Here is a 25,331-nt window from a genome sequence, read left to right as displayed (position 1 = left end):
AGCAAATATTATTCTCTTTTCTCACACAGGAGGACCGGGATGAAGTGTAAGGGGCTTGCCCAAGCCCCCACAGCTCAGTTTTTGCAGGCAGCCCGGGGCTCTGGAGCCCCTGTCCCTGTGCAGGAGCGCTGTGATCACGCTCGGCCCATGGAGCTGCTCACACCTGGAGCCCATCCGCGTGGCTGGCAGAGGCGCCTGTTCTTCGTGAGCTTGGCTGCCGGCACAGGGCATCATGTGAGCATAGCATGAGTAAGAAACATTTCCTGCCGGAGACTTGACTCGGGGCTGCTGTTTCACGTCCACCAAGCACGTTGTGGAAACACCCAGCTCCTGAGAGCGTGCCCAGCTTTCTCTGGCCAGCCAGCCTGTGAGTGCCGGAGCGCAGAGTTGCAAAGGCAAGTGTGAAAAATGTGCAGGCTCTTTCCAGAGCTCGTGGGTGGTTTCACTGCCATGTGGATGCAGACAGTGATCTGAGTGGGGCAGCAGGAGGCGGGGAGGCTGTAACCCCCCAAATCCTGGTCCTGTGCTAGCCCCAAATGCCAGGCCAACAACAGTTTTCTTCTACACAGAACAGATGGGGGTTTTGCACGTCAAACTGCCTGTCCATTTGGGTCGCTGAGTCTTATTTACGTAAGGATCAGCAGCCACGTGGCTCCAAGAAATGAGGAGAAAGCAGCCGTGGCCGCCCTGCCAACACTTACACGCTCTTACTCCCTTGCCCTGCAGCGGTGAAGGCAGAGCCCTGAACCCAAAGCATCGGGCACAGGCAGTCCCCTGGCTGCGTGGCCACCACAGGGAGAGTGGCTGCAGAAGGAGTGTTTTGTCCTCACACCGAGGATGACTCAGCTCTGCGACTGCCACAGCCAGCACCTGCACACTGGTGGAGGACCCAGGCTCTTCTTCCCGGTGTCCCCCAGGAGGTGGGGAGAGCCCCCAGGAGGAGCTGCACCTCCCAGCAAGTGCTGAGCTCTCAGTGGTTTGTAGCTAGAAAGCCTGAATGGGCCACCCCTCATTGATTTTCTAGGGATTGGTTGGGTTTTTTTCCTCTCTTGGTGTGAGTTTTGACTCAACACACTTGCACCGAGTTCACTTTCAATTCAGAAGCTTGCTCTGTTTGTACGTTTGAGGGGCAGAGTTTTTTAAAGTGCTTTATGGGCGACAATCACACCTCACGCCCTTGCCACACCTTTCAGACACATTGCTGCAGCACTGCAACAGCCCGTGCCATTAAAACAAAAAAGAGAAAGAGAGGGATGCACCCAAGCATTAGAAAGTTTTTAAGGAGCATTTCAGGCACGTTGGTGGTTCAGCAGAAAATTGTAACACTTCTACGCCAGCTACAAATTTACCTGGCATTCACTGTTCCAGATTCCAGGGCATTATCCAGGCTAGGGCACTGCTTCAAGTTATTAGTTTTACAGCCTGCTAGTAACTACAGAGAGCAATTTATATAATTACGTCCTTGCCACAAAAGAGCTTGAAAGCTGGGTGAAAGGAGAATGGGAAGGTACGACAACACTGCTGGAAAAGAGATCAGCTGGGGCAGTGGGATAGACAGTGGGGTCAGAGACACCCTTGGTGGAGAGATGCTCAGCTAAACGGGCACCTCGCTTCATCCCTGCTCCCAGCAGCCCCCCAAATACCTCCCCTCTGGTGCCACCAGCAGCCAGACACCAAACGGGCACATCAAGCATGCTGCCCACGGAGCAGCCCCTGCTTCCTTTCTAGGAAATGCTCTCGGAGCTCAGAAGGAGAGTTCCTGGAGGCTGAGGAGGAGCCCCTGGGGTGTCTCTGGGGACAGGTTGGAGCCCCCCACGTGGCCCTGGTCACACACATCGCGCCTCCGGGTACCACACCTGCCAACCAAAAGCACCAGGGGAAATGATGAGGGTTTACACTACAGATCTCTGTTTAGGGCAGCGTTAGTCATCTGCTGTGGGTGTGATTCAGGACCAAAGTTAGCTGACCAAACTCCCTATATAGTCAAGAAAGAGACCAAGAAAGACGGGGGTGTGATCCAAAGTGCCTACGCTACATGCCTAAAGTAAAACAGCGTCAATGCTGCCATTGTATACACAGAGGTATTTTAGTTTCTGGCTGAATTGAATTTTCTGTGGCATCTGCAAAAGCAAAACAGTCTTTTAATACTTCATCAAAGTGGTTTTCCTTTTTCTGCCACCAGCAGGAGGTATCACACGTGTTTTGCTGGAATGCACTCACCGCCAATAAACAGCACCACTTTGGCTGTACTTACCAGGTGTTTGTGAAGGTTTTGTGCAGAACCAATCCAAAAACCAGCCCAAAAATGGCACTGCTCTTCACCGCCTCCAAAGCAGGGCTGGCAAAGAGTGCTGCAAGGCAGATCACAACAAGAAGTTTTTAAAAGACCTTAGAAATCCAGCGCAAATACACTGACTTGAAAAAAGTGAGGGCAACGACAAAGGTGCAAGACCCCTGCAAGTTCCTGTGAGCTCAGGTCATGGCAAATAACGGGAACAAGGGAAAACCCTGAGCAGCCACAATTACCATGCAGGTGATGGCAGCAGAGCCTGGAAGGCAAATGCATCCGGGAGATAAAGAGTTAGGATTAGTGAAACACAAATGACAGAACAACTGAATCATATGTACATCTGCAGAGACACAGGTCACTTACTGCCAGCTGTCAAGGAACTGCGTAAGAAAGAGCTACTATCTTTAGTTATCCATCATCTGTGGAGGCAGAGAAAATGATGCAGTGATGCAGCAGAGATAGACAAGAGTAAGTAAGCATCATAAAAAGTTCATCCACCAGGGAGGAAGAGGGGCAGGCTGTCTAACCTAACATTAATACTGGCAAAGTAACAAGCCATTCAATTTCTGGGCATTTCTGAAGTTACAAAGAGCACAGCCAAAACTCTGCCGTGTTCTTATCAGTTTTGCTAATTCCCTTGTTTTCTCCTCCATCAATCACTTTCCTTCGGACTGTGTTGCAGATTCTGGTTCTCCATCCCTCCCCATCCCATTAAGCCCGCTTCCTGCTGATTGAAGATGCCTGGGTGTTTGTATCAGACAGCTCACCCAGCGATACCACTATTTTCTCTTTGGAACAACCAAGCCTCTATCTATTTCCAAGCACACTTTCATGACTCGAAGTGATGCAATCTTCCAGTTAGCATCCATCAATTGTTCTTAAACAGTTCACTGGGAGTATTTGTTATTGGCAATTAAGCTGTGTTGCTCGCATAAAATTGCATGCCATTGTTTCAATTTCCTGACCGGAGGACAAGGTGAATAAATTCAGTGCTAATATTAACAGTGTGATTTTCCATTTGCTTCTGCAAGTACTTGTACCTGGAGCTTTGAGCTAATTGCTCTCTGAGCCACCATGATAACATGCTCCAGCTGACCTAAGGGATATGCAAATGGAAGGCAAGAACAGTTAAACAAATTTCCTTAGCCATATGGACAAGTATGAGTGGGTTTTCACTTTACTACTAGCTACCCAGTTCTCCGTCCCTACAGTTAGCTTGATTTCACACGTGTTGTCTTCCTAGTTCTTTTCTTTGTACAGCTTCATCTCATGGCCATTTCCCCTTCTTCCCAGATTCATTCCCAGATTCTGCTACTAACAGTAAAACAGAAAACCTGCTGCTTTACCCATGCTGCTCTTGCGTGGTCTGAGGCAGGGCAGAAGGGATGCCTGCCATGCAAGCAGACGATCTGCATGGCCACCAGGGAACTTCTGCACTGCTTGGCTGGTTTGGCAGCGGGCTCAACACCAGCCCTCAGCCCATCAGCAGCAGTCATGCTGAGCTTTTGATGCCTAGAAGCTGCTTATCTGATGTGTCCACACCTAGGACCATGTTGTCCTTTCCACAGGGGTCAGTTGTAAAGATAAGCCTGGCAAATTATCCTGGATACTTTCAGTAAAAAAAAAAAAAAACAAACAAAAAAACACGGAGGGGAATTTTCAGAGTTGAGTGTTACTATAAAGGAAATGTCCTTTATTTCTTAAGGGAAGGGGTGTGACTTGCGGAACGAATGCCCTTCAGCTAAACGTCAGCACCATGAGCTATCAGCAGGCACCGCGTGTTTTCCAGGCATGCGCCACCCCACCAGGATTCCACCTTCTGCCCATGCAACAAGCGGGAGCTCGCCTTTGTTCAGGCGGGACGCTCTCAGAATAAACTTTGTGAAGCAAGCACGCCTCTGGTGCCGCTCCAAAAAAGCAGGATCTACACACACACCAATAAATAAATAAATAAATAATAAAAAAAAGGTTAGAGTGAAACTCCACACATATCACAGCATTGTGGGATGTGTGAGGTGAGAAGGGACCCCTGGAGGACACCTGCACCAAGCCCTGCCCAAACAGGGCCACCCAAAGCAGGCTGCCCAGGGCCATGCCCAGGTGGCTTTTGGAGATCCCCAAGGAGGAGCCCCTACAGCTCTCTGGGCAGCCTGTGCCAGGGCTCCTCACCTGCCCAGCACAGAAGTGTTTCCAGATGTGCCATAGCTGTTCTAGTTGTATCTCCTTTCTGGCTTTCAGAGCTTGGCAAGGTAGATGTATTAAAATAATAGCCTGGTTTTCATAGCCCTGCTGTCACAATCACATCTAAATAGCGTCTGGGGATACAATACTATCTCTTTATATCTTTTATGATCTCTTACTACAGCAAACACAACATGCAGAGATATATAATAGGCCTAATAATAGAAATCAGGAACTTGAGCCAGCGATGCAAATCCCTAACGTCAGGAACAGCCCGGGCACTTTACAAGATGCAAATTTGCCTCGTGTTCCTGCAGCCAGGCAGTTGGCTGATGACTGGGGAGCCAGGCAAGGGTTTGGAGAGGCCTGCGCTGAAATTTCCAGCACAACCACAGCTTCCTGCATGACCTTAATCTAGTCACTTAATTAATCCTGTCGATCTGTTTACAGTTGGTAAAACAAGAATGCATGCTTTCCCTATCAGAGGGTGATTACGAAGGTAAAATCCCTTAATTGCTGTATGGAATGAAAGGTTTTGAGGGCTCTGGCAGCCTCTGGCAGGACCGTAAACACAGATTTCACCCCTGAGTCTGCAGGCACAGGTCAGACAAACGGGCTCACAGCCAGGCAGAGCCGCCTGTTTTGGGGCAGTCGGACGCTGTTTTGGTTGGAGCTGCCACGGATTTAGAGGCAGCCTTACACCCCGGCTGTTCATCACTGTTTCTAAATCAGCATAGCTGTGCCTGTGCAGACATCTAGTTTTAGGAGAGCTGTAGAGCTACAGCCTCAGAATTAACAGTGTAAAGATTAGTTAAACTGTTGCGCCATCTATGTTTGGACAAGTCCCGTGTGAGTATGCTCAGCCACCCCTGATGGGGCACAGCTCTCACCAAAGCTTATCTCCGGCCACCAGCTCATAGCAATGAGCTCTGGGGGCTGACGTGGGTGTGGGGCATCGTCCTTGTGTTGCGGGGGCATTCACATTTGGGTCGGCAAACCTGCAAGTCTTCAGTGATGCTGTGATGTTCCTTCAGCTGCCAGGATCAACATCAGGGAAGGTCCACGAGGCTCCATGCTTGGCCATCTGCAAGGGATAAATAAAAACCTAGTCAATAAAAGCAAAGCTTGTCACAGACACCGAGGGAGTTCTGGCTGCTGCAGGAGGGAGAATCAGCTCGTCATTCCTCAAAAACAAGAGACACCCAAACACATTTTTTCCTCAAACGACTGCCCTTTTCACCACTTGCTTTTTAAAGCGCTGTGGTTTCATGCTCCATTTTCTGCACTGCCAGCCATCCCTATTTTATAAGTCTGCTTCTTTTCCTTGTTGCCCCCTCTGCACTGTCCTCCTCACAGCTGAACTGCTATCATTGCAATAAAGCCATACTGGAGATAACAGAATCGCTGCCATCAGCAGAGGTATATAACATCCTTCCAACAGGCTGGCTTAGGGGGGAAAAGGGTTTCAGAATGAACATTTGGGTTATTTCTTTCTTACAAAAGCTTCCCACTGGATTTTCACCCTAAAAAGAGGTGATTCAGATCATGGTACCTGTCAATGCCTCATTTTAAACATGCACAGAGCCTCTTAGAGGCTCACACCACGCAAACACCAGGCTAACCATTTGCAAACACAGTCACTGCATTGGCACTCAGCAGAGGAGCTCTTTGTCCCGGCCAAATGAAGGGCTCTGCACATACCCAGAAGTACCTGTGAACACCACCCATGCAGCCAGCTACTGCGTGCACATTAGCAGCCTGAGTGTGAACCTGGCTCTGGATTCAGCAATTCTTTTGCTTTGCTTCTGTTGCTCCTCCTTCAGTGCTTTCCCCTTCCCCTTCTCCCAAAGGAGGGTATGCGGTCTATTCACCAGCTTGTGTCCAAAACTGGCACCTCTTAGAAGAGCAGGTAAGTGCCAAACAGAACCAGACTCTCTGCTCCAAGCTCTAATCCCTCTCCTCCACTTCCCTATCTCACTCCCATGGCAAACCCTCAATTCCCAGTCACTTTTGTTTTTGCAAAAGCATAATTTGATCCCACTCCTCCTGCTCCTTCCTCCTTTCGCCAGTGGTTATGACAGTCATGTAGTCTGTCGTGGGTCACAGAGACCCACTCCCAGACCTCAGCAGCCTCTCTGCTTTACACACAATAACCTCTGGAAACAGCACAGAAGATGATTTTGGGTCAGCAAAGAGATTTCTGGACCACGTACAGGCAGCAGCTGTGGTGGCTCCCATGCAGGGCTCTGCCCGTTCCTCCAGCCCCATGAATGGTGAGCTCCAGGTGCCTCCAGGTGGAGAAAGAGCTGAACAGACATTTTCAAGACCACAGCTTCAAACTTCACCCTTAACTGGATTTGGGCTCATCCTCACACTTACCTCTGCTTTATGGGCCCCTGCCGAAGGAGTGCCCGGCAGCTGAGCGCTGGAGTTGCAAACAAGGCAGATTTCCCAGGGGAGTTTCCCAGAGGTCCAAACAGCAGCGAGATATCCAACCCTCAGTGGCTTTCAGCCCTGCCCATTACTCAAGTGTGGTGCATTTCAAAGCATATTTCAAAGAAGGCTATCTTTCTGGAAAGGTACTGAGCTGTTAACTATCCGAAGTTGGTTACAGAGTGCGGGGGGGAGTTTGCAATCCATTAATGACTCCAGAATCACTCAGCAGCAACACATCCGAGGGAGGTTGGGAGATATATGAGCTGCTTGTGAAAACTATTTTATTGTGAAAAGTGTTAAAAGCATGCTTTAAACTGCTCCTCCTTGGCAGGTTTTATTAGCAATTCATTTCTGTCGCACCTCAGGTCAAGCTACTGTGGATCTTGCAGCATTTTTATTTTTTTTTTTTTAAACGTGTTTGTGTTTAATTGGTGTCTCAAAGAGTGTTTTGAATCCTGTGCATGCCCAGCGAGCGGCTGTCTGGCTCCTCTTCCAAGTTGGCCTCCACAGGGAAGAGTGAAACTTAACAGCGTTTTGCTTCATGTGACTGCAGTTACTAAAGGACCACTGCCACACACTGGCAAACTTTGAAATCTGTGTTTTCTTAACATCCCACTGACGTTTTTTTCCATCCATCATCTCTGCTTCCCCAAGGATTTGAGTAGAAACAAAAATTTCTCTTTTCTTAGCCGGATTCCTGCCTTTGCCTGATTAAATTAGAGGTGCTGCACAATCTGCTCCGCAGGTGGCACCAAGCTTCATCGCCACAAAACCTGCTGGTGCGACCTGCAGTGGAGCTCTGAATTTAGGCAGGTCTCTGGGGAAGCAGGTGAGGGTCTTCTGAGACTCGTCAGCTCCTGAGAAAGTCCTGGTGCTGTACCACAAGGACGGTTCCAGTTCAAGGATAGCTTGCTACTGAAATCTCCCTCAGGCTTTCAGTGCTCTCTCTGTACAACTGTTCCTGAGAATATGATTGAACTTGTCCTGAAGAAGACGTTAACACAGGCTGACAAGAAAAACATCACTCAGGCTTTGGGTTCAGCTTGTGCCGACACATCTCAGGCATCAGGGAAGGCTGAATCCTGCCGTGACTCCTGGCCCAGACAGCTGGGGCTGGGGTTTCTCTTCAGCATCTCAACTCCATCATTTTGTTCTTCCTCCAGCTGGGTGTTATCACTGACACTGGCCTAACACACAGATCTGAAGAGATAACTCTGCTCTCGCTTTTATTAGCTAAAGCAAATGGCTTATAGTCATGACTACAGAAGTTTGGTTTAATTGCTTTTGATATCCCAGTGTGTTCTTTCCATGAGATTATTTCACTTTATCAGTTTTCTAGCTGGACTTTTTCCTTCCCTGAAACAAATGTTCACTACCTTTCGTCTTGCTGATAAGAGTTCCTCAGAGCTATCTGCTGAGTGCTATGGTCTGCAGAAAAAGCTTGGTCAAAACCTAGTGGAAGTTAATAGGACTGCAATGGAACTGAGGTCCACTTTGAAATATTGTCACTTTGACTTCTATTTTAAAATAGTTTTGGTTTCATTCTGTAGTAATCCTGGAATTCTTTTTGTTAACCTCAGATGACCTATCTGAGGCTGGCATCACTTCTTTGACCTGGTTGGGAGTTTCTTGCTGTCTCTGCCACCATCGGTCAAACAGAACTGCTTAGAGCAGCACCTCAAATCTGCTTAAAGCTGCTTCTCAGGTAGAAAACCTTTTTCCTTCTTCAGTAGCAGTAACATAAACAACTATGCAAGGAAGCTATTGACAAGGACGAAAGCTGATGAGAAGAATGGTTTCAGAAGAAGTTATGCCCCAAGAACACCAGCCTAGCTGAGAGGCCTCCTCATGCATCTGGTTCAGTACAAGATACAATGAAGTGCAAAAGGAATGAGCACCTAAAAAAAAAAAAAAAAAAAAAAAAAAAAAAAAAAAAACCTAAGAGGTAATGCTTCTATTAATCACTCCTAAAGACTTGCAATGCTGGAAATTTATTTCATTTAACTAAAAAGTTGGTGCTACCAACACTGTTTCAACCTTCCTGCTTTTCAACATTTCTCACCTCGAACACCCGAGCATTAAAACACTGACTTGCAGTTCACCTGCCACAACTCCTTCATATACAGATCCCCAAAACTGAAGCTGATGCTGTGAGACATGTTTGTTGTGTTGTTTTTTTTAAGCTAAATGGTCACATGAAACTTTTGTCTAATAATTGTGGTCAGTTATAGCCGCTGTGACTTTGTTGTTGTTGTTCCAACATTTTTATGACAGCAAAAGCCTTAATATAGAATCAGCCCTTCAAGCACAGAAAAGGTTTGCTCTTGTACATCTCATATTGCTCACCATGCCTGCACTACATATTGGTAAAGCATTTTTGCCAGCGTGTACTGCCTGCAGCCAGGGGTTTGGCCAGGGTGGTTACCCTGGCAGAACTTTTAATGGCTAAACGATGTCCAAAAGCCCTAGCCCCCATAATTATTTCATGGAGGCAATGAAGCTTGTATGCTTGAACTCTGTGAGTGGGTGTTTTAGGGAACATGAGTAGAATACAGGCTTCTTTTTCCCCTCTGAATTTAGTGATTTCAAGTGGATACTCAGTATTTTTCTATAGTACGTATAAAGGCTCTTTTGCTGAAGACTGTAATTTTTGCTATTTGAGTTTTCTTTTCAAGGAGTTGGAAAGTAGCAGGTTCTTCTTTTCTGAAATGTCTAGCCTTCAGGGTTTGTTGCACCAAGTGTCAGACACACACTACAAGCCTTTCAAAGGAGAGGCTGCTGCATGTTTTTTTTTTTGTGTGTGTGTGTATTTTTTTTTTCTACACTGTTTGTGCCATGTTTTCTAGTCCATTTTCTTTTTGTATCAAGTATTTCTTACTTCTTTTAGAAGAATTTTAGCTGAAAGACTTTCTTTCATTTTTCACAAGTTTGTGATACAATCACAGTGTAATTGGTTGCTCAATTAATTAGATCTGCCTAATAATTTAAGTAGACGTTTTATGGAAAGTCCATTTACTTTAGAAACCCCTTAAACTCTGCAGCCAATGGATCAGTGAGCAGTTTGTCATGGAGCATCAGCATGGTGGGGCCAATTTCCTCCAGTAGCTCAGACTTCAGTCAGAATGGCAGTGAGAGATGTGTCCATTAAGATCCAAAGGGCTTTGCCCTAAAACACTCTCAGACCAAACCCAAACTGCCTGACTGGGAGACACAGTGAGACTGTCTGTCCTTTTCCTTGCACTGGGAGAGAGAGTGATCAGTGCCCCTGGACCACCTAAGACAAGCAGTGGCTGAGAAGTTTTCTCAATGAGGAGAACATCAATGCATCTGAGAAATCTTCTGGTTTGGGGTTTTCAGGTGATATTCATTGGGAAGCATTTTTAATACTTATCTACATGTCAAAATGTCTAGACTCTTTTTGCAGGACAAGGGACCTGATGTAGGCTTACCCAGTGGCGTTACTGCTTGGCCTGTTGTTGCTGTCTTCTGTACTCCTCAATAAACTGTTCAAAATTTGTGAGTGCTGATGGATGGGTGCCTGCCAAAGAAGTTCATGCATTCATCTTTTCCTAAAGAGCAGCAGGGCACAGGCACAGCTCTCCGAACTGCCACGGGTGTCTTCTTTACCCAGTAACCATGCCATGCAGCAAGAATGACCTCCTCTTTATCTTCTCGTATGAAGAGCCAATCTCCTCAGGTTCACACAGTATGCACGTTATTGATACAGCCCAGCTTTTCCTGGCTTGGATTAACTCTGCATTCCTCAGAGCAGGAGCCCTCTGTCCCCAGTACCACCCAGCCACACAGGGACAGAAGGGTGACCACTGTGTCCTGCCCAGCACATCCAGTTTTCCCATGTCCCGTGTAGCAACCTGAGGCTACCTACCCTGCTCCAGCTTCTCCTGAACACCTTCACCTCTGTCTTAATTGCACTCTGTTTTACTGCAGGATCTCTTCTTGCTCTGTCCTTGAAAGCATCTGAAGTCACTTATCAGAGGATGGTGCTGGAATAAATGTTCTGACCCAGCAAGTGCTCTTGCAATATTGTTACTGAACTTAGCAGCCAGTAAATTCTGCCATAGTCCTGCTCTCTATCTCTGCTGTCCGCTTGCCTGCTGTGCTAATTTCTAGCCCTTTTTGTAGTTTCACAATCTTACAGCATCCAATTTTCCTACAAAGCTCAGAAATCCTCCTGCCTGTCTGTGGAGAAGACACTAAAATACCAAATAACAAATTATTGTAGCTACATGCTGTGCTAAGACCGTCCTCAGCATTTCCTGGGGAGTTTTTATGTCTGAATTTTAATTCCCTACATTGAAAGCTGCTTGAAGCAGAAAGCATGTTTGCCCTCATTTCTCACCCCAGCACCAAACACAGTACGTGCCCCTGTGTAACTGTGAGGGGCCGTGCAGGCTGGAAGCAGGAGCTCTCATCTCTTTATTCACAGCTCCAGCTCTCCGTACCCATCTGGAGAAGAGGCCCCCAGAGCTGGCTGCTGCTCTGGCAGCTTGGCCAGACTGCCCTCGTGTGTTTTCCAGCTCTGCTTCTTTTCTCTGGCCTCTGTGGCCTCACTCCAACCTCACAGGGACAGGTTCTCACCCCTGTCAGGGCAGCTTCAAGCTTTCCCCAGTACAGGAGCCAACAGGTAGATGCGAGCCTCACACTTCGACCCAGGAGTCTGTCTACATGAAGGAGGAGGCACTTGCATAAAGCTCTTCTTGGGAGGGGGCTTCTTTCTTCAGTGCTTTTTAAATTTTTTGTGCTTTGTAATGAGATGCAGTTTTCTGGAGGGCGATGTGACCGTGGGACCACCTTTCATCTCAGCATGCTGGTGTGCAATGTTTGGAGGAGCCGCTTGCTTTTATTAGCCTACTATTCATAGCTCTTCTGCAAAAGCGAGCCCTGCACGGCCAAACTCAACAGAAAATATTCTCTTCTGGAAACCAAACTGTTCTCCAGGCTTTGTTTGTCTATTTACAGCCAAAAGATCAAATGCATAAATTAAAAGGGTAGGTAGAGTCTCTGAAGGATTTGATCCAGCCAGGGCATTCGCACACTATGTACATGTATTAAGGATTTTTTTTTTTTTTACGGGAAACATTATTTTTCATGTCTGACTTTTGCAGTTCCAGTAAGATATTTGAAAATGGTGGGAACCGTGTGACACCCCCTCACTTTGACTTGCTCCCCTGGTATGAAGCCTTGGCATTTGGAGATGGCAGGGAGGAAATCCTGGAACAGGACCGAGAGCTGAACGAACGCACAGCTAACAGCTGCTGGATTTAAATACTGTGAATGGGAAGCGTGTCTCCAGAAAGTCTCACGGGCCTTTATCTGAAGGAGATATGCCTGGAGGTGGTGGCCGTGGGGCGTCATTTGGGGATTTTGTCCTCTCCTGCTGGCGTAAGCTTACTTTCTGCCTGCAGGAACCCCAAAGGAGCACCCAGGGCTGGAGGCTGGTCAATAAATACTGCCTTCAACATTGGTGCTTGCTCTGTGCTGAAGCAGGCTGGAGAGAGCGTGCCGAGCAGCTGAGGTCCCCGTGCTGGGAGCCAGCCGTGCTTCCACACGCAGCCACAGGCTAAATGGAAACCAGACGGGAACCTCTCCAGCCCCACAGGGCTCGCCTTCCACAGGGTCTGCAATTAATTAAGACTGAAGGGGAGGTTTTGAATAACCCCTTTGTGGAACAAAATACACACAGTCAAAACCCAGCTGACAAACACAACAAAACTGACTTCATGGTTTCTTATGAGAAAACCATTAATGGCTGGAGAAATGAAGAAACACTTTGTTCAAGTCACTGGTGTGAATGCAGCATATTCAGATTACAAAGCCATCCTGCCCTGCTATAATAAATATCATATAGCTTTATCCATGGGTAACCAGGTATATAAAAGCCAGGAATAACACATTAGGTCTCAAGTTAGCATACAGTACCTACTATTACATTTTCATGGAGCTCACTCACAAAGAGTCAGCATTTCGACACCAGCCAGTGCTTCCAACTCAGCAAACACCAACAGGACGGTCACCTGATACCTGCCACGGCTCTGGCCTGCTTTCAACTCTTTGTTCCTGCTCTCCTCTTATGTCAATGCTCAAGGGAGAGGGGGGGCTAAGCGCTAAAAGGTTTAATAAAGAAATATCTCCTTTACCTCGGTGGCATGTCGTCTTCTTTTCCACTTTGGTGTACGTTAGAGCCTGCTGATGAATAGTGACAGGTTGCTCAAACAGTCAGGCGGGAAGGACTAGGAAAAAAAAAAAAAAGAGATGGTATTTGGGGAAACATTTACAGCCTCCAGACCACAGTCAGGGTGAAGTCTGACAGCGTGTGCTATGTGGCAGGTCAGAGCAAAGGCTGTAGCAGGCTCCTCTCCCTGTATGGGCCGTGAAAGCTGTACTCACCACAAGTTTTACTTACTGCCAGCACCCGAGAGAGTCTCACAGGTGTCCAAGCCTGGCTGTTTCCTCTTGCATTGGCTGGTTAGCCACTGTCCATGATTCCTGTGAACCTGGCAGAGCACTGATGCACCCAGGGCCAACCATAAAAGTCAGCCTACTAAGCACAGACCCAGCAGGTCCTGGTCCGTTCTCATGTCACATTCTCCCATTATGCATTAGTACCCAAAGCCCCTGTTAAAAATAATAATAATAAAAAAATAAATAAACATTAGCAAGCACCTTTTTGTCTGCACCAACCCCTCAGGACAACTGAGCTGGAGATGAGACTGCAAAACCCATTGCTTTTTGAGGTCTGATCCAACCTGGGAATCCAAGTCCCTTGTGGGAAAAGGCTGCCGCCATGCCAACTGAGCATTTCAGGCACAAATCTGGATATTTTTTTGTAATATCAGTGTTAACATCCAGAAACACAGTAATTTCTAACCTTTTGTCACAGTCCTGAAACAAAAATAATTTCAAATCAAACAGGTTCAGATCAACACACAGCGATCATTAGGTTTTCAGAAAAACAGCACCTTATTTTCTTCCACAGTTCTGCAGCAGTTATCTTTGCCTGTCCATCTTTGTCTCCATCATTCCAGCATGCCAAGTGGGAGAAGAAATAATTGTTTTAATTCCAGAACACAAAAAGAACCCACTGAAAAAAAAATAAAAATAATAATCCTGTTTCTACCTAATGGACAATGGAAACCTTGCTTCATGTTTGACAGCATTCAGGAGCCTGAACAATTCAATACCTGAGGTAATAAGTGTGCAAATTCAACAAGTTTCTATGGGCTGTATTGCAAAGTAATTAACCACTCCATAACAAGCCCTCTTTACAGACTTACGATTTGGGTTATTTGCTAACTTTCTACAGCTGTCACCCAATAACTTCAAATGAATTTGGTCCCACCTCTTCACCTTTTCCTGTCATGCTACAAGACTAACTGTTCTCCTCAGGCCCGTTAGCAACAAGATGATCAAACAACCATTTGGGTAAGCAAGATGTGCTGAAAGTAACCATGACCATATGTCATAAGCCTTCCAGTCAGAAGAAAGTGGCTCAACATCCCAGATTTGACCTACTGAGATCAGGAGACCACATCAGAACCATCACCGGCCCTGTGGTTCAGTACTCACCTGCCCACAGGGTTCTGCCGTCTTTTCTGACGGATGTACAGAGCTCTTCCCTTCACACCTGGTAGGAAGTGGTTTCTCCCTCTCTCTCCCTCATTTCCAATGTGTGATCATAAAGTCCGTGGTTTATAAACAGGTTCAGGTCAGGTCTTGCCCTCCTCCACGAAGTGTTGTAGGGATGAGGATCTTTTTTATGGACTCACCAGTCTCAAAAACAACTGGAACTGCTACTACAAGCTTTATCACCTTTGGATTTTCAGTGTTCTCCTGGTCTCTCAGACTCTTCTATTGAGAGACCATGAAGTTTGATTCAGAAAGATGACCTGAACAGTATGGGTGGGAATCACTGCAAGAACTGAAAGACCTGACTTTTCCCTTCCCCCAAATCATTGCAATATTACTGGGTATATAGGTGGCCTTAGAAAGACTTCTCACTACAAGCTATTCATGATTTTAGATTTACAGAAATACTAGAGATTAAGTCAAGCTTTCCCTTAAGATAAGATCTTAACTTCAAAAGTACCACTGAAATCTAGACAAGGTAATCACCCGAACTGAAGCAGCACATATCCAAATGAACACAAAACCCCATGGTTCCCACTCCTTTCAATAATGCAGGCTTGGTCTTTAGGTCATTTAACATGGATGGTTACATCTGCCACCTGTGGACCAGGTGGCAGGACCATTGACACCACTCTAAATGTGCAAGAGACCTTAATTTCAGTGACTTGTCTTCTCAAGCACTTACACAAATTGCAATTAACTTAATGCACAAATTTCCCCCTCCTAAGGTTTCTCTCATTTCTTCATAGTTGACAGGGCATTCAGCTCTCCACAGCTCCTGTCAGAGCTCCCCTTCTTCCCCCTGGTTACTTTGGGTCTTAGTTTCACATTATGACTGCTTTCATCCATAGGATAAGCTACCTGTCCTTCCAGCCCAGCTACTTCCTTAGGCCCTTCAGGAAATACTAAGGAAGAGGCTGTTTCTTCTCACCCCAACTCAACCAAACCACAGGCTACTTCTTAAATATCCATTCTGGCAACCGCAAGACCACAGGAGCTGTGTCCTCCCTGGCACTGACCCCAGCTCCCTTTGAGCGGATCATTGCATCATCCTAACCTACTGTATGCAAGGACCTACTCAGCGTTTTTACCTTGTGCTGTAATTCTTGTACGTGGTATGAATCAATGGGATGCATGCAGCCTTGAAAAAGACCAAAGAACCCACCACATCTGCACATTCAAAACTTTAAAAAGTTTCTGAATAGACTCTTCCAGATGTACCACAGGTGTGATGATCATCACCAAGTAAGCTACATGTATTTCTGCCCAACATTTCTAAGTGATACCTGTACATGAAATTTCTCATTAAGTCCTCTTCAACACTACTGAAAGGATAAGCTGTGTTTGCTCTGCTCAAACTTCACAGAACAGAATTTCCCTTTTGCCAAGAGAGACCAGCACAGCATGGAGCAGTTTCCTCCACAGAACAAGATGGGCAGAGCTAGGAACAGCTGGAAAAAGAGGGGTATGAATAGAAATTAAACCTCAGGCCTAATTATGTCTTCCAGTAACAACATTTACAGTAACTTGGAATTTTCTCTAAAAGAGATTTGTTAAAAACATCAACCACTTTGTTAAAAAGATAATAAAAGTTATCATGTCAGAAAGATAATACAAGACATAATTCTGTTCATATGTAGACCTCTTTTTTCACTGAAGAGAAAATTTCTTTCTACAGCCCACTGCCCCCACAAAACAGGAGAATGAAATAAAGAAAGAAATGAAAGAACCTAGTAAAAATGTAGTAGGTAGAAAAAGAGGGGAGAAAAAGAGAGTACTCTTTTACCAATAAAGTTATCATAAGACAAAACAACCTTTGAAAAAAATGAATAGTTGTACTCTGATCAATTATTATATATAGATGGCTGTTGGATACTGAAACAGAATAAAAGCCTTTGTGGAGAAATGTGGTGGGTAAGGCCTATTTTTAAAAGTCTCTGGTTTTGAGGTGATCAGCATAAGGTACTGTTACAAAATCACACTAAAAATAAAAGTGAAAGGGTGATTAGAAGTTCCAAGAAGTCAGGATCTTTTCTAGAGTCTCAAATACAAGATAATTTAAAATTAGTATCAGTACATTGAGGCCATTGCGACAGTCAAGGTTTTAGTCACCACATTGTTCTTTCTCTGTGTGTCATGCTCTTTCTTCATTGTTATTTTTTTTAAGACATAAGCCCACACATAGATTTTGTCCAAAGTACTACCAGTAGTGCATAAATGTTGTTTACATTTCTATAAATGGAACAGTTTATTACAGCAATTTTTTCGTGATTACTGCTCTGCACAAGAATGTTTTCAATGTCAAAGCAAGAAAGCTGATGAAATTCTGCTTGAAAGCAATTCCTATTGTACATTGAGTATAAAAAGAAAAAAAAAAAAAACACATTTCTTAGCATTTTAATGATTTGATAGTGTACTAAAGCTTAGGTCTGAACGCACGACAAAGTGCAATGACTCTGCCCATTTGAAGCCAAACAAAAGACCAGGGTTGTTAAGGAAACAGCTACTGAAACTCCCACTTTAAGACAGATAACAAGGTCATGAGAGCTCCTGTTCACTCCATGGACCTGGAGACTGCATCATCCAAAGGGCCCTAGTGAAGCTCTCATCTAGGAAGGGCATCCACTCACCAGACCTTTCTTCCTGGATTCATTGTAGATGGCCATGGCAAACTCCTCTGCAACCTTTAGCTTCCAGACTCCAAAATGGAAAGTTTCAAAACTCAATTGGAGAAGAGCTAGAGCAACCTGATCTGGCTTTACAGTTACTCATGGTCAGATCTGGGGACAAGTCCAGAGGCCCCTTTGCAGCCAAAACTCACCACGACTTCATCAAAACATTTTATTTTATTTTTCTATTGAATCGGTTAACATTTGATCCCAAATCATAGAGGTCTTCCATTATGTTGAAATCATTTTTTTCTTTCCCAAATCAACACTGGAAAAATGCTTTGCAACCCTACCAGTAAAAAAAAAGAAGAGGAATATGACATTTGAAAATCATAGAGTTTAACTGAACACCTGCTGTCTTATTATAACGGAGGAAGAAGTACTGTGAACTGCATGTAACTCTAAAAATAGGAAGGGACTGAAGAAAACCCATAAGATATCCTCTGTGTACAATTTCTGAAAAATACACTCATTATCTGGCTAGAAACTTCAGCTGTCAGCTAAATGCGATGTGGGTACAGGAAAAAACAACTCAGAACTTATTCCTCTGAGAATCTAAAGAATAAATATCTGCATCTTTCAGAGCTGAATCATATTGTACTTCCATTTACAAAGTTCCTATTTACTCCAATAGCCAAATATTCTCAAGAAATGCATATTTATTAAAAAAAAAAAAAAAAAAAAAAAAAAAAAGCTTTTGCTAAGCAGGTGAACACCAGGATGAAAAGCTATTGTTTGTGAGTTGCCAGTAGAGCATGGTGAGCTGAATTGGAGACCTTAATGAACATAGCATCAAATAAAAGAGTAGCAGAGGACTTAAATCTGCTACTGTTTTGGCCTGGGTGTTTTAAGGTGTTTTTTTAATTGTATTTTATTTTTAAGGGTCCTTGCAACAGAAATGCATTCACCCATATCTTATTTTGACCACCCTTGGTAAATTAACACACAATACTCTTATTTCCACATGGAGATTACAGTTGATCACATGCTGGTTTCCACCTGTCCATAACCTGTGCCGTATTAAATCAAGTTCACTTCATACACACAAAAGTAAAGAACTACATCTCTCCCACAAAGTGTTAAACATGGGTAAGCCATTTTTGGTTTTAGCACAACTAAGCTTATTGTTTCCTCCCTGTTTGGCAGTCAGACTCCCTCTGAAGTGCTCCTCAAAGCACCCCCTTTCAGCAGACACCAGCCTTTGCTCTGCCCAAGTGGACAGTAGAGCAAGGGTCATATTTCTAAGGTTTCTAGGGATTTCATAACTACAGATATTGTAGCAAAAAAAAACTGCAAAAGGCTTCAAGCATGAATCTCATGGGAAAGGTTAGATGCACAGTAGACTATAAGCTAGGGGAAAAGACCTCATGCCTGAAAGCTTCTGGGCTTTACTCCTGTTATCTCTCCTTTTAATGAAAAGGAGTGTCCCCACACTGTGCCTTTGGCACTGTCACGATAACAAGGTTATCTGCCACAATTCACGTTCAAGCTGGAGGTGCTGGTGTCAAGGGATGCTCCAAGCAGGGCTCAGCACTTGGCGTGCCAGCTGCCCTGTGCCCACACAGCCTGGCTGGAAGAAGGGAGAAGAGCGAGGATTTCCTTTGCAAAACACCCGCGGGTCTCTGGACTTTGAGAGCTGCCTTGAGCAGCAACTGCTTAGCAGTCAGGTTTGAAATACTGTACTTTACAGATTCAAGTAAATCTGCTTTTATAAAATGCTCAGGGAGTAGGAATGACATATACTGAGTCACTTGATGCAAAGGCTCTCCTTAGATTAAACCAGCAGACCAGAAAAACGTATGTATTATCCAAATCAGTTACTAATCTATAGCACCAGATGAGGAAATTAATTCATCCACTAATCAGCGGTTTACATCCCTTGTAATTTCTGAAGAAAAAATCCACCTTTGCCTGTCCCCGCAGCTGTCCCCATGTCCAGATCAAATCGTTGGGGTTGAGGCCCCCCTGAGTGTCCAAGCTAAGCCTGTTGCTCCACCGCCTCCTTAAAATCTTTTGCCTTTTAGCTTTGCTCAACCCATCAGTAAGCAGCCAGCCCTTTATCAGGAGCTGCACTACATTTCTGAAAGTAGCCTCAAAGACGTCAGGTTTCTGACATCTTTTGAAGACAAATGTCTGAGCTCTGGAGTTACTTACTTACGTGTACTCTTGTGCAAACTGGGACACTGGAGTAATGTGTCCTGTTTATATCATCTGGCTTGAAAGAAGAACAGAGGAGAAGAGAGGGTACTGCAAAAAGAAAAAACATCTTAACACTGTCCAGGTCCTCCACCTTTCTCTGAAAGAAATGCAGTGATTCTGGAGGGCTGTGACATGTTATTTTAGCTCTCAGATAAATCTTATCAAGCTCTTGGATCAATTTTCTTCCACGTCACACAAGGGAGAAAGTAGAGATGTTGCCTTTTTTTCTCCCAAATCTCAAGGTACCCATTTAAAACCAGGCAGAATTACTTTCATATTTCTCTATTATTATTTTTTAAATCATTCTTTATCTCCTTACACATACACACACAAAAAAAAAAAAAAAAAAAAAAAAAGATCTATGTCAATTCTACTATTCTACTAATCTGCATGAGAAAAGGAACTCACCCTTCCCAGGTTCCTACAGTAGACTTGCTACCCATTGTAAACCCAAATGCACCCTTCTGGAGGTACCCGCTGTCTCTGTTTTCAGGGAGAATGATGGAGAAAGACAGTTATTAAGATTTTATTACTTATTCCACGAACAGGGGACTGGATTCCCCTGAAGAGACAATAATCTTCCCATTGTGCATCCCACTGTGCAAATTACAATATTGACATAAAACAGGAAAATGACTGTCTCTTAGACAGCCTGAGATCTTCCTGGTCCTGTGCCTGTGGGACAAAGCAACCAATCTATTTTATCATCTTATGTAAGCTGGAGGTCTTGATGGCAGAGCCTGACTCCAAGCTAGATTCCCTCTACCTTCCATGGATGGAGATTATAGAAAAACAATTTATAGAAGATTAATCATCCTATCTTGAAACCAGTGTCTAAAATAGATGGGATTATTCACTCTCTGGAAGTTCCTGTCTCCCTCCTTTGACTAGGGAAGGGTCTTTACAGGAAACATCATAGTAAATAACAGCCATTTGTTGCGACAGCACAATCCTATTCTACACTACCAAAACACCCACTTAGTGCCATGACTGCAGGGTTTCACGCAGTGTTTCCAGGCAAACTGTGGTTTTATGTCACAGCCAGTCCCAAAGGAGGGGCTGGCTGGTTGCACTTCTGCAGGGCTCCAGCTGAGTCAAAAAAAGTAGCTTATCAACAGGTTCTCCCACATCCTGGTGGCCAAAGAAGTTTTCCATCCTTTTATGGCTATAATGTGCACTTCTCCCAGGCCTTGTTTTCTAAAAGCAGGCTGCGTGGTGGTCACGCCACCCACCAGCTCAGCAGTCAAACTGTCTTTCAACATTTTGGGGGAGAGAGTTTACATCCTAGCATGAAGAGTTTACACGCCAACCAGAAGAGTTTCTCCACCAGTCAGTAGAGGTGCTGATGGAAGAAAAGCAAGAGAACTACAAGACATGTGTACTCCCTTCACCCACTCTGCACTTGCTGCCTTTTTCAGGCACACAGAGGTAGGGTTGTAGTTATCATGAGATCCATGCAGGAATCCCTTCCAGACATCTCCATTTGCAAAGGCAATGGGAAAACCCAGCAGGAGTAGGGGTGCAGGATGGATATTCCAGGTGCCTGAGCTGAGATGGCTCTGCCAGCCACTCTGCAGAAGCTTATGTTTTGTATTCAGGGAATAAACGCACCAAGTGGCATACTCATACACCCACAGGACCACAAAATCCCCAGCACTGTTCCTCCTCACTGAAGCCATAGCTCACTAACAGGTAACGACAGCCTTGTAAAGAGCAACTGAGAACACAGTAGGAGATGTAACATCAGGCTGTACAATCGTTTAAAGAACACATCCAGAAAGGTGCAGGTTATTGTTCCTAGACAAATTTTTCTCTAGGAACACCTCTGCTCCTGACACCCATGAGCTACTGAGGGCATACCACACACAGACCAGGCACTGTACTAACACCGAGCCCACCAAGCTGGGACCCAGTACCTGCCTTCGAGACTGAAGCATCCTGTGGTTCAATGGTCCATGAGGAAGGTCATGAAGGTCCTCTCCTCCTGGAAGCACTTATCTGCACCCAACCAGTGCCAGTTGCTTGACCTGCAGAGGAAAAACCCTGAAAATATGACCTCTTAAGGGGTCAGACTAGGACATGACTAAAATTTTCAGTTTATTTTTTTGGTTTTAATGCTATGATTTTTGAGGAACAACACTAGTGCATAATCCTGTCTCCACCTCCCTAATGGGTTTATTTTCATCCCAAAGTCACATTACCCTTTGGAGGGATCTCTCACTCCTCAGAAGACTATCCTGAGAGGAGAGAAACGCAGCATGAGAGAGACCAGACCCAGACCCACCCTTAAAGGAACAGCACAGTCAGCACTTTATCAGCCTTTGAAAGCATTGCCAGTTGGAGAGGAACAGAAAATAAAAGTATTTTTTTGAAGAGCTGGAAGAACTGAGTAACAATGAGGTCAGACTAGCTCCAGAAAGCATCAAAACTGACTAAAAAAAATGAAACAAACAGACTGCTTGAACTCTAAACCCACAAACACTTGCACATCAGTAATGCAATTTGTGACTAGTCTCACTCAGGAACTTTCTAGCATGTGTAAAATATTATGTGTGTAGAATATTCATTGTAAAATAAGTATGCTTTTAGGTACCACACACTTAAACATACATTTGTAATGCAGAACACCACATCACAGAGCATCCTAAGACTGTACCTGCTGGCAGACAAGCTTCCAAGTTTCACAACAGCTGTATTCTTAGAGAGGCAGAAATTGTTCTCTTCTGCTTGTTATTATGACAGCTATCCTCCCTGGAGAGGAAAGTTTGTTAAAGAAAGCTCCAAGACCAAGCCAGGCCATGGTGAACCAAATGGAGAAGCATTCTGCAGCCTCATGCAGCTCCCAACATGGTTCCCCAGCTAGCTGGACATAGGACAGGTCCTGAGCTATCAGCAGAGGATAGAGCTCGCTGTCCCTTTGGCTCAGATAGGGTAAAGTCAGCCCCAGGCTACCAGATTAACAGCATCCCCTGGTATCCCAGGTTAACAGCATCCCACGGAGGGGGGGAAGCAAGCCTGCACCACTGTAAGCCAGAGACTGTGCTCCTGCTATTAATGTTGTGTCTTGCACAATGCTCCACACAAACACACACACATATACATATTTTTAAAGTTTGTCCAGCTGTGTACAGCATAAAACTTTCCAGGGAGACATTCGGCACGGAGGAATACTGTAGCCTCATTCACTTCATCTAAGGTCTCTGTTGCTTTCCCGTCCAAATAATACATGTACAACTTCTAAATTGGTTAAAAAAAAAAAGCTGAATGGAAAAAATAAGGGAAGGAAAAAACTCACCCCACAAAACCCTGGGTGAAACTTTAGCAACCAAGCTCCAATTAAGACATGCACGAACCATTTAAGCCTGGGCCCATTGGGCTCTATGGATTACTGTAGCACCCAAATTTTTCCAGAAATATCAGACAAGTTTACCACAGCAATTAAGCTGTCTACCATCTGTAAAAGATTTACCCAAGAGTTTTCTTAATGTTTTTTTCCCCTGAATTACGTTTAACTTAATTCTTTCAACATTTTGCCTATCACTCAAGTCCATATACATTAAGTATTGCAGAGTTGGCTAGATTTTTGAGGGCAACTTTTCCTTCTAAGGATTAGCTGTGCATTGGTGCGCTGAAATTTTATATACAGAGTAACACTCTGAATATGAATTATTTCTCGAGAAACACTGTGCCTATTCTTGGGAATGGAGAAGTAAAAACTTTACTAGGAATTTCAGCCAAGGAACTGAGATTAACACCCTTTATTCTCCTCCCAAATGGTGAGTTATTTTCAGAATCCTAGACCAGCCTTGAGCTTAATGTCTCCGTTGCACTGTATTAAAAGTGCCCTACAAGTGAATAAGCTCACTCACAGAGTGACAATGAAAGACATGGATCATGGATCTGAATTCTTCAGGGTGCTGGAGAGAGTTCACATTTTCTCGGCAACATTTAGTACACCTTGCAGTCCAAGAAAAACAGTGGTTAGAGAAACTGAAGGCTATTCTTGATGTTTCTCTTCCATTTAGACTGAGCATTAAATGGTTATTCCCAAAGGTCTAACACTTGGGGGGGGGCTCACTTTTCTCTATGGAAACTATTTGAAAGCACCTTTTTTAGGTGACTCTCAAGATGCAGATTGCTTATATGAAAAACAACATGTCTACACCAATTTATTTTCTCTTATTTATGCTTTTATCGCAGCTTTTGTTCTCCCATCATATGCCCAAATATTGAGTCTCCTAAAATAACCCCTGAACAATTAGCCTGTTCACAATTAAAAGGCAGCAGGGGATGACCTTGACCTTCTTCTTGTCACATAAGCATGGTGTCCTGTTTGGAACCTGATTTTGACAGAATTGGGAACAAATGTATGCTGCTTCTGTGACTGCAGAACCATAAGATTAGGTCAGGCCTTAGAGCAATTGAGAGTACAGTCCAGAGTTTTAACAATGCCCAATAAATGACTACGTAACTGAGAAGAGTTGCAATTCAAAAAAAAAAAATAAAATAAAATAAAAAGCTAAATCCCTTACCTAGGTTTTGCAGAGCCTTTGAAGTCCTTGAGTGGCAAGATATAGCTGTAAAATATAAAACAATCCGTTGCTGCCCAAAGCTCATATTGAATTTTGGGATGGTGGTTTTACATGATTAAAAACAATTTGTCAGTCTCAGTGATGCTCTGCATTCATAAAACTACACATTCCTGGCTTCTTTCAGTTTCTTATCATGCATTGGTTTTTGTTTTCTGAATTTCATCTGGACAATTGCATCATCTAGTCATGCTTCCAAGGAAAGTACCCAAAAGCACAGCAAAGATTGATCCTGCAACCCATTATGGATGAGTGACTCTGAGACCATGGCACTGTGTGGGTTCCCGGAGCTGGGGCTGAAGCCCTGCTGGCCACAGGCCATGTGGGGCTGCACAGAAACTGCTGGTCCCCCCTCCTAACATCACCCCATTGCCCAACCTGTGCTGCCTGGGGGTGTGGAGGCAGGAACTTGGTGTAAGGTGGTGGCCCCAGCCAGCCCCTGCCAGCAGCCACAGGGACATGGCCCAGGGCTTAGCCACACTTGGCTGGTGCACACTGGCATCACATCTACACCAGATTCAGGGCAGACAGCTCGCTCTCCCTCTGGAGCCATCACCCATCATTTCTCCATCAGGAGCTGTCACCGGCCCCTTGGCTATGAGGGCTGGGAGGTCTGTGCCATGGTTGTACTGGACAGTAAGTGTCAGACTTTTTACAAGCTGCACTGCAGGGCAGCAGAGAGAGAAGCATGACTGACATACATCTTCAGTCAGGGTGCTGAAAACCACCCTAACAGTACATTGAGCACTATTTGGTTAAGCCTTGGTACTTTCTGTGCCAAATAGACACGCTTGCTGCTACGCCTCTCAGCTGCTGTTTCTCCTCAGGTTATAGCAGAAGTGCTGGTGAAAGAGGAGCTGACACGGATGCCCAAAGGTTTCAACCAGTAATGTTCTTCGCTGTTTGCTCTTCCCCCTGTACAGAAAGGAAAATTCACAGCATGAAAATGAGGTGTCTGTCCACCCTGCTTCACACGCGCTTTCAAAAATATCACTGCTATTAAAAACAGTGTGTGCTAGGCACTAAAAAAATTACAATCGGCAGGGTGGCGTAGATTCTTTCCATTCAATTTTATTAAAGCCCATGGACCCAGCCCTGATCCCACGGAACAGGAGGCACAAAAACCATGGACAAAGTGCCAGACAGGCTGTGTGAGCACGGCTGCCCCGGGGAGACCAGGCAGCAGGAGGAAAGGGGCAGCAGTGAGGGGGAGAAAAGAGCGGCTGTCAGGATTGGGAAGAACACGGAGCAGCAACAACAGGGAGGGGGAAATTGTGGCCAGGAGGTCAGGAACATGGGGGAAAAGGAGGGGGAGAAGGG

Source organism: Netta rufina (assembly GCF_964035555.1).
Source record: "Netta rufina genome assembly, chromosome: 1".
Classification (NCBI taxonomy): Eukaryota; Metazoa; Chordata; class Aves; order Anseriformes; family Anatidae; genus Netta; species Netta rufina.
Note: the sequence above shows the minus strand (reverse complement) of the source record.